The sequence below is a fragment of the Bufo gargarizans genome, chromosome 2 (genome assembly GCF_014858855.1).
Source record: "Bufo gargarizans isolate SCDJY-AF-19 chromosome 2, ASM1485885v1, whole genome shotgun sequence".
Classification (NCBI taxonomy): Eukaryota; Metazoa; Chordata; class Amphibia; order Anura; family Bufonidae; genus Bufo; species Bufo gargarizans.
In genome coordinates, this window is record NC_058081.1 from 643,998,675 (window position 1) to 644,015,865 (window position 17,191).

Consider the following 17,191-nt stretch of genomic DNA (forward strand, 5'->3'; position numbering starts at 1 on the left):
TCGTGACAGTACCCCCCTTTCCACGAGGGGCCGCTCAGGACCAGGTCTCTCAGGATGAGAGGCATGAAAAGCCCGAACTAACCTGTCTGCGTTTACCTCTGACGCTGGAACCCACATTCTTTCCTCGGGACCGTAACCCCTCCAATGCACCAGATATTGAAGAGAGCGGCGGACCCGACGAGAAATCAACAATTTTGGATATTTGAAACTCTAAATTACTATCAACAATAACAGGAGGGAGTGGCAGCGGTGACGGTTCTAGAGGTGGAACAAACTTTTTGAGTAACTACTTATGGAAGACGTTATGGATTTTAAAAGTTTGAGGTAGCTCCAGGCAAAAAGCCACGGGTTAATGATGGCTACTATTTTGTAAGGACCAATGAACCTAGGACCCAGTTTTCAAGAGGGAACCTTTAACTTAATATTCCTAGTAGATAACCACACATAGTCATTCACTCCTAGGTTCGGACCTGGCGACCGTTTCTTATCAGCCATGCATTTATATTTACCTCCCATATTTTTCAAGTTCGCTTGCACTTTCTGCTATCTGAAAGAGATGATGACAACCGTATCTCTTCGGGAACCCCAGAAGACCCCCCTCTTTAAAAAGTACAGAATTGGGGATGAAAACCATATGCACCTAGAAATTTTGACTTGCCAGTGGAATCCTTGACGGCGATTATTTATAGAAAACTCGGCTAACGATAAATATGATGACAACACCTCTTGGTTTTCAGACACAAAACACCTTAGGTATGCCTCATGGTTTTGGTTGGTACGCTCAGTCTGTCCATTTGACTGAGAATGGAAAGCTGAGGAAAAGGACAAGTGTACCCTTAAACGGGAACAAAAAGCTTTCCAAAACTTAGAAATAAACTAGGTTCCCGATCCAAAACAACATCGGAAGGGACCCCGTGAAGCGTCACGATTTCACTGATTAATTGTCACAACCAGACAGCTGAGAAGCTCTGACAGAGGCCTTTCAGAACCTCCTCCTTGAGTTCTCTTTGTTGTGCTGTTCAGTTACTCATCTCGTTAGCCTCTCTCAGCTGTCATGGAGTTGGACTGATTGCATCCCTTTAAATTCCGCCCCATAATGCATTACTGGGCGGCTTATACTACTTCCTGGAGTGTGTGTGCATGCTGATCTTGTTTTCCAGTCTGCTACAAAGTTAAGTGCTGAACATTTATCTGTTATTTTCTGTTTGCTGGATCCCAGGTGACCCTGACTCCCTCCGTGTCTGGTGTAGGGAGCCGGTGGTCATGTCCCCTCACTATTGTAGGGTGTTCAGGGGTTACATAGTCGAGGTACGTGGATATGCAACCTTCCACCTCTGGGATCTTTGCATAGGCTGAGCAGCCAGGGAAAGTCTCAGGTCTTGTGCAGGGGTCTCCCTTTTGGTTCCTTAGCTTTGGATCCACTCAGTCATATATGCATGTTGCTTTGTCTTGTTTCCTGTACACCGTCCGTGACATTATAAGCCGCCAAAACCGTCTCAAGCATAGATCCGGTTTCACTTTTGGCTGAACGCTTCCAGGGTCTTTCATTGGAGGTAGCTGATCTCCGTAAGACTTTTTCTCAGCTTCAAGTGATCGGTTCAGCTTGCGTTCATGGAGTTTGTTCTGAGCCTAAGATCTCGCTCCCGGATACGTTCTCCGGGGGTAGTGAGAATTTTGTGCGTTTTAGAGAGGCTTGCAAACTCCATTTTCGCCTTCTTCCCCATTCCTCTGGTGATGAGGAACTGAGGGTGGGGATCATTATATCGCTGCTCAGGGGTAACGCTGGGCCTTTTCGCTGCCGGAGGGGGCACGGCCTCTCCGTTCAGTGGATGAATTCTTTTTAGCCCTGGGTCAGATATATGATGATCCGGATCGTATTGCTCTAGCTGAGTCTAGACTACGTCTATTATGCCAGGGTAAACAATCCGCAGAAATATACTGCTCAGAATTTCGGAGATGGGCAGTTGATACTGGTTGGAATGATGCTGCACTCCGAAGTCAATTTTGCCATGGTCTTTCAGAGGGATTGAAAGATGCATTTGCCTTTCATGAGAGGCCTATTTCTTTGGACTCTGCTATCTCAGGCCGTTCATATTGACAGGCGTCTTAGAGAGAGAGGAGAGATGTCCCCTTCCTGTCATACTCAGTCCCAGGACAGTGCAGCGGTCCCATTCTGTGCGCAGGGGTCTCAGTCGCTGTCAGCCCCTTCTGAGCAGGGGTTGATTGCTTCTGACAATAGAAGATTCAGCTCGCATGGGAAGGTTTGTTTTTGTTGTGGAGGTATAAATCATTTGTCAAATATTTGTCCCTCTAGGAGATTCAGGCAGTTTTCTGGGAGTAATAAAGAAACAAACAGGAAAAAATCTTTTAAAAATGTTCCGTCTGTTACTAATGGCAGGGTTGAGGCAGAAATTGAAGGTTTTCCGTTTGCTTGTAGTTCACGTTTTGTCCTGCCTGCCAGGGTGGCGCTAGAGAGCAAGAACATTTTTTGTGAGATTTTTGTGGATAGTGGAGCAGCGGTCAATCTCATTGATAATCTATTTGCGATAACTCATGGTTTCCAGGTGCGCACTTTGGGAAAGGATATTCCTGTTTTCGCTATTGATTCCGCTCCACTTTCTCAGAAATCATTAAAGGGCATAGTTCACAATATCCGTTTAATTGTGAGTGATGCTCATGTTGAGGATGTGTCATGTTTCGTCCTTAGCGGTTTGCCTACTCCTCTAGTGTTGGGGCTACCCTGGCTCACTAAACATAACCCCACCATTGATTGGCAAGCGAGGCAAATAAATGGTTGGAGTGACTTTTGCAGAGAGAATTACCTCACGACATCTGTTTCTGAGGTTGCTACTAAGACTGTACCATCTTTTCTCTCAGAATTTTTGGATGTCTTCTCTGAGAGTGGAGTTCAGGATTTGCCCCCGCACAGGGAGTACGATTGCCCTATTAATCTCATCCCAGGCGCCAAACTGCCTAAATCTCGTTTATACAATCTTTCCCAACCTGAGAGGATCGCTATGCGTGCTTATATCGCTGAGAGTCTGAGAAAAGGACACATACGACCCTCAAAGTCACCTGTTGCCGCTGGTTTTTTCTTTGTTAAGAAAAAAGATGGTTCTTTAAGACCTTGTCTGGATTTCAGGGAGCTGAACAGTATCACTATTCGTGACCCTTATCCGCTTCCTCTGATCCTGGACCTGTTTAACCAGGTTGTTGGGGCTAAAGTCTTTTCCAAATTAGATCTAAGAGGGGCATACAACCTGGTCAGGGTCAGAGAAGGAGACGAATGGAAGACGGCCTTCAATACCCCTGAGGGCCATTTTGAGAATTTGGTTATGCCTTTTGGTTTGATGAATGCCCCAGCCGTTTTTCAGCATTTCGTGAACAGCATTTTTTATCATTTGATGGGAAAATTTGTATTAGTGTATTTGGATGACATTTTGATTTTTTCTCCTGATTTCAAAACTCATAAGGAACATTTACGTCAAGTCTTGCTCATCCTGCGGGAGAATAAATTATATGCGAAACTGGAAAAATGTGTGTTTGCGGTTCCAGAAATTCAATTTCTGGGGTTCCTTCTCTCCGCTTCTGGTTTTCGCATGGACCCCGAGAAGGTCCGCGCTGTGCTTGAGTGGGAGCTTCCTGAGAATCAGAAGGCGCTGATGCGGTTTTTGGGCTTTGCCAATTATTACAGGAAGTTTATTTAGAATTATTCCTCTATTGTTAAACCACTCACTGATATGACCAGAAAGGGGGTAGATTTTTCTTCTTGGTCAGTAGAGGCGCGTAAGGCTTTTTCTAATATCAAGGAGAGTTTTGCTTCCGCTCCCATCTTGGTGCAACCTGATATTTCTTTACCCTTCATAGTTGAGGTTGATGCTTCTGAGGTGGGTGTGGGGGCGGTCTTGTCTCAGGGTTCCTCTCCTGCCAAATGGTGACCGTGTGCCTTTTTCTCGAAAAAACTCTCCTCCGCAGAGAGAAATTACGATGTGGGAGATAGGGAATTGTTGGCCATCAAGTTGGCTTTTGAGGAATGGTGCCATTGGCTAGAGAGAGCCAGACACCCTATTACCGTATTTACTGACCATAAAAATCTGGCCTACTTGGAGTCAGCCAAGCGTCTGAACCCGAGACAGGCCAGATGGTCTTTGTTCTTTTCTAGGTTTAATTTTGTGGTCACGTTCCGCCCTGGAGTTAAGAATGTGAAGGCAGATGCCCTGTCACGTTGTTTTCCGGGAGGCAGGAATTTTGAAGACCCGGGTCCCATTTTGGCTGAAGGTGTGGTGGTCTCTGCTTTCTTTTCTGAATTGGATGCAGAGGTGCAGGCAGCCCAGTCAGAGGCTCCTGATCTTTGTCCTCCTGGGAGGTTGTTTGTGCCTCTCGCTTTAAGACACAAGATTTTTAAGGAATACCACGATACGGTCCTTGCTGGGCACCCGGGGGCAAGAGCCACACTGGATCTCATCGCTCGGAGATTCTGGTGGCCTGCGCTTCATAAGTCGGTTGAGGGTTTTGTGGCAGCCTGCGAGACTTGCGCTCGTGCCAAAGTCCCTCATTCACGGCCATCAGGTCCTCTCCTTCCCTTACCCATTCCTTCCCGTCCTTGGACACATCTGTCCATGGACTTCATAACGGACCTGCCTCGTTCCTCGGGGAAGACTGTGATTCTGGTGGTGGTGGACCGTTTTAGCAAAATGGTGCATTTCATCCCTTTTCCTGGTTTGCCCAATGCTAAGACGCTGGCGCAGGCATTTATTGATCACATTGTCAAATTGCACGGTATTCCTTCAGATATAGTCTCTGATAGGGGCACGCAGTTTGTTTCCAGATTCTGGAAGGCTTTCTGTTCTCGCTTGGGGGTTCGGTTGTCATTCTCTTCTGCTTTCCACCCGCAGTCGAATGGCCAGACAGAGCGCGTCAATCAGAATCTGGAGACATATCTGCACTGTTTTGTGGCGGAGAATCAGGAGGATTGGTGTTCTTTTTTGTCCCTTGCTGAGTTTGCTTTAAATAACCGTCGTCAGGAGTCCTCTGATAAGTCACCAGTTTTTTGGTGCATATGGGTTTCATCCGCAGTTTGGGACTTTCTCGGGAGAGGGGTCTTCTGGTTTACCTGATGAGGACAGATTCTCCTCGTCTTTGTCATCTATTTGGCAAAAGATTCAGGATAATCAGTTTATCTGAGGGACAAGAGACCGGGGCGTCCCCCTGGGCCTCTAACACCTTCCCCTCCAGAACAGAGTGTACAGCAGAGACAACTACTCCTCTTTGTAGAATGGGTACCGGATAACCCACATTACCTCCACCAGAGAAACTACGAGATAATGCGTCTGCCTTGGTATTTTTTGCCCCAGGACGATAGGTGATGAAAAAGTTAAACCTGGTAAAAAATAGAGACCACCTAGCTTGTCTAGGGGTGAGACTCTTAGCTGATTTGAGGTACAGTAAGTTTTTGTGGTCCTTAATCACCGTGACGGGGTGAATTGCCCCCTCTAAAAAGTGACGCCATTTTTCAAACGCTAGTTTAATAGCTAATAGTTCCCTATTGCCAATATTATAGTTCTTCTCCGCTGCAGATAGTTTTTTAGAAAAGAAAGCGCGAGGACGCTACTTGCCAGGAGACTGACCCTGACACAGTACAGCCCCCACTCCCACCTCTGACTCATCTACTTCAACAATAAAAGGCTGAGAGACATCAGGTTGGATTAGTACCGGTGCCGAGGTAAGCCTCTCTTTTAGAGAGGAAAATGAAATTTTGGTGGCGTCAGACCATATAGAAAAATCTGTCCCGTTCCTAGTCATGTCAGTAAAGGGTTTGACAATCACAGAATAATTTTAATGATTTCTCTATAGAAATTTGCAAAACCCAAAAAAGTTGCAGTGCTTTAAAGGATAACTGTCACACTTAGACCCTAATTTCAATTTTCATATATGTAGTTACTAATAACATGATATTCCAGAATCAGTTACTATTAGACTGACTTACCCCAGATTTAATAAGATTCAGCCCTTAGCAGCCAGTCTGCATAAAACTACAATTTCACTATTCAGTTAAGATGGCCGCCACTGCCCTCACCCTGAGGCTAATCCCGCCTGCCCTCACTAGCCAGTAACAATAGCCCCCCAAAAGGGTCAGTAACCAGAGCCCTCCCCCCTAAAGGGTTAATCTCCTGCAGCACAAAGGGGTCCTCTTACCACATGTTGCTTTCATTTATACACTGAGCAGACGGCAGATCTCCCTTCCCTGCTCTGCGCTGCTTCGACTCTGCATTGTCCAAGTCTGCTGAGTGAGGGAGCGTCTGCCAAGCGCAGGGACAGGGAGAAGTGCACACTGTTATCAGCTGCTGGGGAGGACCTGGCTTTAATCATTTACTTACAGTCCCTGGCTGTCTGTAATCTGACCTTGCAGGCTGCGTGCTTCTTTGTCCTCCGTCCTTCAACACATAGACTTACCCTGCATAGCAACCTGATTTTAAGCATAGGTAAACATAGGCAGTACAGGGAACAAAACTGTGGAATTAAGGGGTAATTGAATACACAGTGAAAAGTTGAAATAGAGCCACCAAGGAGATATTAATCACAACAATCCAATACTCCAAAAAAAAAATATATGACAGTTATACTTTAAGGTTCTCAAGAAGATCCCAATCTAGAATTGCCTGGACTTTCCTAGGATCCATATGGAAACCTGAAGCAGATAATAGATATCCCAGGAACTGTATTTCCTGAACGGCGAAAACACACTTCTCAATTTTCGCATATAATTTATTTGTTTGTAAGACCTGCAGTACCTGTCTGACATGTACCTCGTGTGTCTTCAGATCAGACGAGTAAATCAAAATATCATCTAGGTACAGTACAGACCAAAAGTTTGGACACACCTTCTCATTTAAAGAGTTTTCTTTATTTTCATGACTATGAAAATTGCAGATTCACACTGAAGGCATCAAAACTATGAATTAACACATGTGGAATTATATACATAACAAAAAAGTGTGAAACAACTGAAAATATGTCATATTCTAGGTTCTTCAAAGTAGCCACCTTTTGCTTTGATTACTGCTTTGCACACTCTTGGCATTCTCTTGATGGGCTTCAAGAGGTAGTCACCTGAAATGGTTTTCACTTCACAGGTGTGCCCTGTCAGGTTTAATAAGTGGGATTTCTTGCCTTATAAATGGGGTTGGGACCATCAGTTGTGTTGTGGAGAAGTCAGGTGGATACACAGCTGATAGTCCTACTGAATAGACTGTTAGAATTTGTATTATGGCAAGAAAAAGGCAGCTAAGTAAAGAAAAACGAGTGGCCATCATTACTTTAAGAAATGAAGGTCAGTCAGTACGAAAAATTGGGAAAACTTTGAAAGTGTCCCCAAGTGCAGTCACAAAAACCATCAAGCGCTACAAAGAAACTGGCTCACATGTGGACCGCCCCAGGAAAGCAAGACCAAGAGTCACCTCTGCTGCGGAGGATAAGTTTATCCGAGTCACCAGCCTCAGAAATCGCAGGTTAACAGCAGCTCAGATTAGAGACCAGATCAATGCCACACAGAGTTCTATCAGCAGACACATCTCTAGAACAACTGTTAAGAGGAGACTGTGTGAATCAGGCCTTCATGGTAGAATATCTGCTAGGAAACCACTGCTATAGACAAGCAACAAGCAGTAGAGACTTGTTTGGGCTAAAGAACACAAGGAATGGACATTAGACAAGTGGAAATCTGTACTTTGGTCTGATGAGTCCAAATTTGAGATCTTTGGTTCCAACCACCGTGTCTTTGTGCGACGCAGAAAAGGTGAACGGATGGACTCTACATGCCTGGTTCCCACCGTGAAGCATGGAGGAGGAGGTGTGATGGTGTGGGGGTGCTTTGCTGGTGACACTATTGGGGATTTATTCAAAATTGAAGGCATACTGAACCAGCATGACTACCACAGCATCTTGGAGCGGAATGCTATTCCATCCGGTTTGCGTTTAGTTGGACCATCATTTATTTTTTAACAGAACAATGACCCCAAACACACCTCCAGGCTGTGTAAGGGCTATTTGACCATGAAGGAGAGTGATGGGGTGCTGCGCCAGATGACCTGGCCTCCACAGTCACCGGACCTGAACCCAATTGAGATGGTTTGGGGTGAGCTGGACCGCAGAGTGAAGGCAAAAGGGCCCACAAGTGCTAAGCATCTCTGGGAACTCCTTCAAGACTGTTGGAAGACCATTTCAGGTGACTACCTCTTGAAGCTCATTAAGAGAATGCGTAGAGTGTGCAAAGCAGTAATCAAAGCAAAAGGTGGCTACTTTGAAGAACCTAGAATATGACATATTTTCAGTTGTTTCACACTTTTTTGTTATGTATATAATTCCACATGTGCTAATTCATAGTTTTGATGCCTTCAATGTGAATCTACAATTTTCATAGTCATGAAAATAAAGAAAACTCTTTGAATGAGAAGGTGTGTCCAAACTTTTGGTCTGTACTGTATATCACCACAAACCTGCCGATAAGATGACAAAAAAATATCATTAACAAAATGTTGGAAGACAGCGGGAGCATTGGTCAGACCGAAAGGCATGACTAGATTTTCATAATGCCCCTCCGGGGTGTTAAAGGCTGTCTTCCACTCATCCCCTTCCTTGATATGAATCAGTCTGTAGGCCCCCCTATGATCAAGTTTGGAGAACCACTTAGCACCCGCAATCTGATTAAACAGGTCAGAAATGAGAGGAAGAGGGTATGGGTCTCGGATGGTTATCCGGTTTAGTTCACGGAAATCTAGGCAAGGACGCAGGCCCCCATCTTTCTTTTTAACAAAGAAAAACCCTGCAGCCACGGGTGATAAAGAGGGTCTGATGTGTCCAAGCTCTCGGAGATATAATCTTTCATGGCTTGTCTTTCGGGACCCGAAAGATTATATAACCTGGTCTTAGGTAATTTTGCACCGGGAATCAGGTTAACTGGGCAATCATAAGGACGGTGAGGTGGTAACTTCTGACACCTCTTTTCAGAGAAAACGTCCTCAAAGTCCGAAACAAATGTAGGTATGGAGGTGACTAAGCATTGGCAATTTTCTCTGCAATGCTCACTCCACTCCAATATCTCCCTGGCCTGCCAATCCACCACTGGATTGTGCGCTACCAAACAGGGAAGACCCAATACCACAGGAGAGGGAAGGCCCTCCAGAACATAACATGAAAGACACTCGTTATGGTGGTCCCCTACCCGAAGGTGTAAGTTATGGACAATATGAGTAAGGTTTCTCTGAGACAGAGGAGCAGATCAATAGTGAAAATGGGAATAGGTCTCTGTAGCGTACAGAAAGACAAACCCATAGTCTGGGCAAACTGGGCATCTATCAAATTTACTCCTGCTCCACTGTCTAGGAAGAAAGAAATAGTCTCCATCTTAAGACCAAAAACAACAACCGCTGGCAACACAAATTGAGATGTTCGTATAGAGGAAACGTATACCCCCCGGCTGACATCCTCCACACAGCCTGGGGTTAGTAGTTTTCCGATGGTCATTTGTTTTTGAGTATGGAAGGACAGACATTAATGAAATGACCCCTCCCCCCACAGAAAAAACAAACCCCACGCCTACGTCGAGCCTCCGGAGGACAGACCTGACGAGTAGTTCCTCCTAGCTGCATAGGCTCGTCTAGGTCCGTACAGACTAGCTGCTGCTTGGGAGGGGTTACTAATTGCTCAGGATTAGAGTTGAGCGAACACCTGGATGTTCGGGTTCGAGAAGTTCGGCCGAACATCCCGGAAATGTTCGGGTTCGGGATCCGAACCCGATCCGAACTTCGTCCCGAACCCGAACCCCATTGAAGTCAATGGGGACCCGAACTTTTCGGCACTAAAAAGGCTGTAAAACAGCCCAGGAAAGAGCTAGAGGGCTGCAAAAGGCAGCAACATGTAGGTAAATCCCCTGCAAACAAATGTGGATAGGGAAATGAATTAAAATAAAAATTAAATAAATAAAAATTAACCAAAATCAATTGGAGAGAGGTTCCATAGCAGAGAATCTGGCTTCCCGTCACCCACCACTGGAACAGTCCATTCTCAGATATTTAGGCCCCGGCACCCAGGCAGAGGAGAGAGGTCCCGTAACAGAGAATCTGTCTTCATGTCAGCAGAGAATTAGTCTGCATGTCATAGCAGAGAATGAGGCTTCACGTCAGCCACCACTGCAACAGTCCATTGGCATATATTTAGGCCCAGCACACACACAGGCAGAGGAGAGAGGTCCCGTAACAGAGAATCTGGCTTCATGTCAGCAGAGAATCAGTCTGCATGTCATAGCAGAGAATCAGGCTTCACGTCAGCCACCACTGCAACAGTCCATTGTCATAAATTTAGGCCCAGCACCCAGGCAGAGGAGAGAGGTCCCGTAACAGAGAATCTGGCTTCATGTCAGCAGAGAATCAGTCTTCATATCATAGCAGAGAATCAGGCTTCACGTCACCCACCACTGTAAGAGTCAATTTTCATAAATTTAGGCCCAGAACCCAGGCAGAGGAGAAAGGTCCCGTAACAGACAATCTGGCTTCATGTCAGCAGAGAATCAGTCTTCATATCATAGCAGAGAATCAGGCTTCACGTCACCCACCACTGTAAGAGTCAATTTTCATAAATTTAGGCCCAGAACCCAGGCAGAGGAGAAAGGTCCCGTAACAGACAATCTGGCTTCATGTCAGCAGAGAATCAGTCTTCATATCATAGCAGAGAATCAGGCTTCACGTCACCCACCACTGTAAGAGTCAATTTTCATAAATTTAGGCCCAGAACCCAGGCAGAGGAGAAAGGTCCCGTAACAGACAATCTGGCTTCATGTCAGCAGAGAATCAGTCTTCATATCATAGCAGAGAATCAGGCTTCACGTCACCCACCACTGTAAGAGTCAATTTTCATAAATTTAGGCCCAGAACCCAGGCAGAGGAGAAAGGTCCCGTAACAGACAATCTGGCTTCATGTCAGCAGAGAATCAGTCTTCATATCATAGCAGAGAATCAGGCTTCACGTCACCCACCACTGTAAGAGTCAATTTTCATAAATTTAGGCCCAGAACCCAGGCAGAGGAGAAAGGTCCCGTAACAGACAATCTGGCTTCATGTCAGCAGAGAATCAGTCTTCATATCATAGCAGAGAATCAGGCTTCACGTCACCCACCACTGTAAGAGTCAATTTTCATAAATTTAGGCCCAGAACCCAGGCAGAGGAGAAAGGTCCCGTAACAGACAATCTGGCTTCATGTCAGCAGAGAATCAGTCTTCATATCATAGCAGAGAATCAGGCTTCACGTCACCCACCACTGTAAGAGTCAATTTTCATAAATTTAGGCCCAGAACCCAGGTAGAGGAGAAAGGTCCCGTAACAGACAATCTGGCTTCATGACAGCAGAGAATCAGTCTGCATGTCATAGCAGAGAATCAGGCTTCACGTCAGCCACCACTGCAACAGTCCATTGTCATAAATTTAGGCCCAGCACCCAGGCAGAGGAGAGAGGTCCCGTAACAGAGGATCTGGCTTCATGTCAGCAGAGAATCAGTCTGCATGTCATAGCAGAGAATGAGGCTTCACGTCAGCCACCACTGCAACAGTCCATTGGCATATATTTAGGCCCAGCACACACACAGGCAGAGGAGAGAGGTCCCGTAACAGACAATCTGGCTTCATGTCAGCAGAGAATTAGTCTGCATGTCATAGCAGAGAATGAGGCTTCACGTCACCCACCACTGCAACAGTCCATTGGCATATATTCAGGCCCAGCACCCAGGCAGAGGAGAGAGGTCCCGTAACAGAGGATCTGGCTTCATGTCAGCAGAGAATCAGTCTGCATGTCATAGCAGAGAATGAGGCTTCACGTCAGCCACCACTGCAACAGTCCATTGTCATAAATTTAGGCCCAGCACCCAGGCAGAGGAGAGAGGTCCCGTAAAAGAGGATCTGGCTTCATGTCAGCAGAGAATCAGTCTGCATGTCATAGCAGAGAATCAGGCTTCACGTCAGCCACCACTGCAACAGTCCATTGTCATAAATTTAGGCCCAGCACCCAGGCAGAGGAGAGAGGTCCCGTAAAAGAGGATCTGGCTTCATGTCAGCAGAGAATCAGTCTGCATGTCATAGCAGAGAATCAGGCTTCACGTCAGCCACCACTGCAACAGTCCATTGTCATAAATTTAGGCCCAGCACCCAGGCAGAGGAGAGAGGTCCCGTAACAGAGGATCTGGCTTCATGTCAGCAGAGAATCAGTCTGCATGTCATAGCAGAGAATCAGGCTTCACGTCAGCCACCACTGCAACAGTCCATTGTCATAAATTTAGGCCCAGCACCCAGGCAGAGGAGAGAGGTCCCGTAACAGACAATCTGGCTTCATGTCAGCAGAGAATTAGTCTGCATGTCATAGCAGAGAATCAGGCTTCATGTCAGCCACCACTGCAACAGTCCATTGGCATATATTTAGGCCTAGCACACAGGCAGAGGAGAGGTTCATTCAACTTTGGGTAGCATCGCAATATAATGGTAAAATGAAAATAAAAATAGGATTGAATGAGGAAGTGCCCTGGAGTCCAATAATATATGGTTATGGGGAGGTAGTTAATGTCTAATCTGGACAAGGGACGGACAGGTCCTGTGGGATCCATGCCTGGTTCATTTTTATGAACGTCAGCTTGTCCACATTGGCTGTAGACAGGCGGCTGCGTTTGTCTGTAATGACGCCCCCTGCCGTGCTGAATACACGTTCAGACAAAACGCTGGCTGCCGGGCAGGCCAGCACCTCCAAGGCATAAAAGGCTAGCTCTGGCCACGTGGACAATTTAGAGACCCAGAAGTTGAATGGGGCCGAACCATCAGTCAGTACGTGGAGGGGTGTGCACACGTACTGTTCCACCATGTTAGTGAAATGTTGCCTCCTGCTAACACGTTGCGTATCAGGTGGTGGTGCAGTTAGCTGTGGCGTGTTGACAAAAGTTTTCCACATCTCTGCCATGCTAACCCTGCCCTCAGAGGAGCTGGCCGTGACACAGCTGCCTTGGCGACCTCTTGCTCCTCCTCTGCCTTGGCCTTGGGCTTCCACTTGTTCCCCTGTGACATTTGGGAATGCTCTCAGTAGCGCGTCTACCAACGTGCGCTTGTACTCGCGCATCTTCCTATCACGCTCCAGTGCAGGAAGTAAGGTGGGCACATTGTCTTTGTAGCGTGGATCCAGCAGGGTGGCAACCCAGTAGTCCGCACAGGTTAAAATGTGGGCAACTCTGCTGTCGTTGCGCAGGCACTGCAGCATGTAGTCGCTCATGTGTGCCAGGCTGCCCAGGGGTAAGGACAAGCTGTCCTCTGTGGGAGGCGTATCGTCATCGTCCTGCCTTTCCCCCCAGCCACGCACCAGTGATGGACCCGAGCTGCGTTGGGTGCCACCCCGCTGTGACCATGCTTCATCCTCATCCTCCTCCACCTCCTCCTCATCCTCGTCCTCCTCGTCCTCCAGTAGTGGGCCCTGGCTGGCCACATTTGTACCTGGCCTCTGCTGTTGCAAAAAACCTCCCTCTGAGTCACTTCGAAGAGACTGGCCTGAAAGTGCTAAAAATGACCCCTCTTCCTCCTCCTCCTCCTCCTCCTGGGCCACCTCCTCTTCCATCATCGCCCTAAGTGTTTTCTCAAGGAGACATAGAAGTGGTATTGTAACGCTGATAACGGTGTCATCGCCACTGGCCATGTTGGTGGAGTACTCGAAACAGCGCAACAGGGCACACAGGTCTCGCATGGAGGCCCAGTCATTGGTGGTGAAGTGGTGCTGTTCTGTAGTGCGACTGACCCGTGCGTGCTGCAGCTGAAACTCCACTATGGCCTGCTGCTGCTCGCACAGTCTGTCCAGCATGTGCAAGGTGGAGTTCCACCTGGTGGGCACGTCGCATATGAGGCGGTGAGCGGGAAGGCCGAAGTTACGCTGTAGCGCAGACAGGCGAGCAGCGGCAGGATGTGAACGCCGGAAGCGCGAACAGACGGCCCGCACTTTATGCAGCAGCTCTGACATGTCGGGGTAGTTGTGAATGAACTTCTGCACCACCAAATTCAGCACATGCGCCAAGCAAGGGATGTGCGTCAAATTGGCTAGTCCCAGAGCTGCAACGAGATTTCGCCCATTATCACACACCACCAGGCCGGGCTTGAGGCTCACCGGCAGCAACCACTCGTCGGTCTGTTGTTCAATACCCCGCCACAACTCCTGTGCGGTGTGGGGCCTGTCCCCCAAACATATGAGTTTCAGAATGGCCTGCTGACGTTTACCCCGGGCTGTGCTGAAGTTGGTGGTGAAGGTGTGTGGCTGACTGGATGAGCAGGTGGAAGAAGAGGAGGAGGAAGCCGAGAAGGAGGAGGTGGCAACAGGAGGCAAAGAATGTTGCCCTGCGATCCTTGGCGGCGGCAGGACGTGCGCCAAACAGCTCTCCGCCTGGGGCCCAGCTGCCACTACATTTACCCAGTGTGCAGTTAGGGAGATATAGCGTCCCTGGCCGTGCTTACTGGTCCACGTATCTGTGGTTAGGTGGACCTTGCTACAGATGGCGTTGCGCAGTGCACACTTGATTTTATCGGATACTTGGTTGTGCAGGGAAGGCACGGCTCTCTTGGAGAAGTAGTGCCGGCTGGGAACAACATACTGTGGGACAGCAAGCGACATGAGCTGTTTGAAGCTGTCTGTGTCCACCAGCCTAAATGACAGCATTTCATAGGCCAGTAGTTTAGAAATGCTGGCATTCAGGGCCAGGGATCGAGGGTGGCTAGGTGGGAATTTACGCTTTCTATCAAATGTTTGTGAGATGGAGAGCTGAACGCTGGCGTGTGACATGGTTGAGACGCTTGGTGACGGAGGTGGTGGTGGTGGTGTTGGTGGTACATCCCCTGTTTGCTGGGCGGCAGGTGCCAACGTTCCTCCAGAGGCGGAGGAAGAGGCCGAGGCGGCAGCAGCAGAATAGGCCGAGGCGGCAGCAGCAGAAGAGGTAGCAGGGGGAGCCTGAGTGACTTCCTTGGTTTTAAGGTGTTTACTCCACTGCAGTTCATGCTTTGCATGCAGGTGCCTGGTCATGCAGGTTGTGCTCAGGTTCAGAACGTTAATGCCTCGCTTCAGGCTCTGATGGCACAGCGTGCAAACCACTCGGGTCTTGTCGTCAGCACATTGTTTGAAGAAGTGCCATGCCAGGGAACTCCTTGAAGCTGCCTTTGGGGTGCTCGGTCCCAGATGGCGGCGGTCAGTAGCAGGCGGAGTCTCTTGGCGGCGGGTGTTCTGCTTTTGCCCACTGCTCCCTCTTTTGCTACGCTGTTGGCTCGGTCTCACCACTGCCTCTTCCTCCGAACTGTGAAAGTCAGTGGCACGACCTTCATTCCATGTGGGGTCTAGGACCTCATCGTCCCCTGCATCGTCTTCCACCCAGTCTTGATCCCTGACCTCCTGTTCAGTCTGCACACTGCAGAAAGACGCAGCAGTTGGCACCTGTGTTTCGTCATCATCAGAGACATGCTGAGGTGGTATTCCCATGTCCTCATCATCAGGAAACATAAGTGGTTGTGCGTCAGTGCATTCTATGTCTTTCACCGCTGGGGAAGGGCTAGGTGGATGCCCTTGGGAAACCCTGCCAGCGGAGTCTTCAAACAGCATAAGAGACTGCTGCATAACTTGAGGCTGAGACAGTTTCCCTGGTATGCATGGGGGTGATGTGACAGACTGATGGGGTTGGTTTTCAGGCGCCATCTGTGCGCTTTCTGCAGAAGACTGGGTGGGAGATAATGTGAACGTGCTGGATCCACTGTCGGCCACCCAATTGACTAATGCCTGTACCTGCTCAGGCCTTACCATCCTTAGAACGGCATTGGGCCCCACCATATATCGCTGTAAATTCTGGCGGCTACTGGGACCTGAGGTAGTTGGTACACTAGGACGTGTGGATGTGGCAGAACGGCCACGTCCTCTCCCAGCACCAGAGGGTCCACTAACACCACCACGACCATGTCCACGTCCGCGTCCCTTACTAGATGTTTTTCTCATTGTTATGGTTCACCACAACAACAAATATATTATTTGGCCCAATGTATTGTATTCAAATTCAGCGGGATATAAATTTGAGGCCTAGTATTTAGGCGCTGGGTGACCGGTATGGATTTAGTGACAGAATTAGACTTGGAAATGCACAGAAGCGTGTGTGTGAAGTTATTCTGAATGACCCTATGTGCACCTTCAATATTATATACCCTTTTAGGGATAGATTTCAAATAGCTCTGATATAGCAGAAACCACTAAATTATGAAATTGCTAAATTGGGAATTGTACTTCAACCCAGAACAAAAAATGTGCTTTGACGGACACTAAATATCTTGCCCAGCAACAACAGTACAGCGGTGGGTAACGAGAGATTTAGAGGGATTTAAATTTGAGGCCTAGTATTTAGGCGCTGGGTCACCGGTATGGATTTAGTGACAGAATTAGACTTGGAAATGCACAGAAGCGTGTGTGTGAAGTTATTCTGAATGACCCTATGTGCACCTTCAATATTATATACCCTTTTAGGGATAGATTTCAAATAGCTCTGATATAGCAGAAACCACTAAATTATGAAATTGCTAAATTGGGAATTGTACTTCAACCCAGAACAAAAAATGTGCTTTGACGGACACTAAATATCTTGCCCAGCAACAACAGTACAGCGGTGGGTAACGAGAGATTTAGAGGGATTTAAATTTGAGGCCTAGTATTTAGGCGCTGGGTCACCGGTATGGATTTAGTGACAGAATTAGACTTGGAAATGCACAGAAGAGTGTGTGTGAAGTTATTCTGAATGACCCTATGTGCACCTTCAATATTATATACCCTTTTAGGGATAGATTTCAAATAGCTCTGATATAGCAGAAACCACTAAATTATGAAATTGCTAAATTGGGAATTGTACTTCAACCCAGAACAAAAAATGTGCTTTGACGGACACTAAATATCTTGCCCAGCAACAACAGTACAGCGGTGGGTAACGAGAGATTTAGAGGGATTTAAATTTGAGGCCTAGTATTTAGGCGCTGGGTCACCGGTATGGATTTAGTGACAGAATTAGACTTGGAAATGCACAGAAGCGTGTGTGTGAAGTTATTCTGAATGACCCTATGTGCACCTTCAATATTATATACCCTTTTAGGGATAGATTTCAAATAG